The sequence below is a fragment of the Microtus ochrogaster genome, linkage group LG8 (assembly GCF_000317375.1).
Source record: "Microtus ochrogaster isolate Prairie Vole_2 linkage group LG8, MicOch1.0, whole genome shotgun sequence".
NCBI lineage: Eukaryota > Metazoa > Chordata > Mammalia > Rodentia > Cricetidae > Microtus > Microtus ochrogaster.
Window position 1 is genome coordinate 13827007 of NC_022033.1, and position 1145 is coordinate 13828151.

Here is a 1145-nt window from a genome sequence, read left to right on the forward strand (position 1 = left end):
TGTTTGTGCTGTCATCTGAACTCAGGTCCCAGGCTGGCCCAGCAAGCTCTCTTATCCACTGTGCCATCTCTCCAGCTCCTATCATGTTTCTCTTTGCTATTTGGTGAACAAATCTCTCCACCTACTAAGCAACAACTCTGTAGCAAGATCTTGACTTTAGGTTTGATCAGTCCCCTGCCTTTATTTGCTAGATGGCCAGCTAGCTTTTATAAAAACCCAGTTTCTTCACCTCCATAAAGACTGGAGGGCATTTGTGGCAGCCTGGACTTTGGTCATCAAAGGAGGATCAATACTGAGCAGGATGCGATGGTAAAGGTCAGGTCACAGAGCTGGATGTGGTACAACGTCCCTGTAATTCTCGCATTCTGGAGGTGGGGGCAAGAGGATTGCTATGAGTTCTGGACAAGCCTGGGCCACAGAGTGAGATCATTCCTCAAACACCACCTTCGCCAATGCAGATGGGTGCCTTTGACTCCCTTCCTGTTGGGGAACTTCAGAAAGAGACTGCACCATGCATTTGAGGAACTTTGGATGGAGACTGGAGCTGTAGACCAGGCACACAATGTCCCTCGCCCACCCAGACACCATCTGTGTCGATGTGGCGTGGTGCTTTCTGGTGGAAGGGTGCCAGAGAAAGAGTCTGTGATGTGGCCAACACATAACTCCTGGGCTGAACTTAAAACTCTGCTACCACAAAAGTCACCCTAACTTCTAGGCCACTGAACGTCTGGCTTCCTCCCTTCTGTGCTCTGTTCCAGGTCTGGACAAAGAGCTGTGAGTACACTCTCACAAGCACCTGTGGAGGGCGGAGTGGGAGCATCTTGAGGCATGAGTCTTAGTTGTGGTTGGCTTAGCCTAGTTGCTGCCTGAATAGTGTCAACACTATTCCCATGATATGGGTGCTGGTGTCCTTTTGTTCAACTGAAAAAAAACTGGAAAAAAGAGGTGGCAAGACTGACTCCAAAGGTAAACTTCAGGTGGGTGAAGCGGTCGCCTGCACTCCTGTCCAGCTGGGTTTTTTTTCACATTGTGTACTTTTATGAAATTACAAAAGAATAAGTGAAAGGAAGAGGCAAAGCTGGAGAGGGAGGCTGTGAGTATTACCACTCTGAGGGGAAAGGCTCCCTCACTGCAAGTGATGCAAT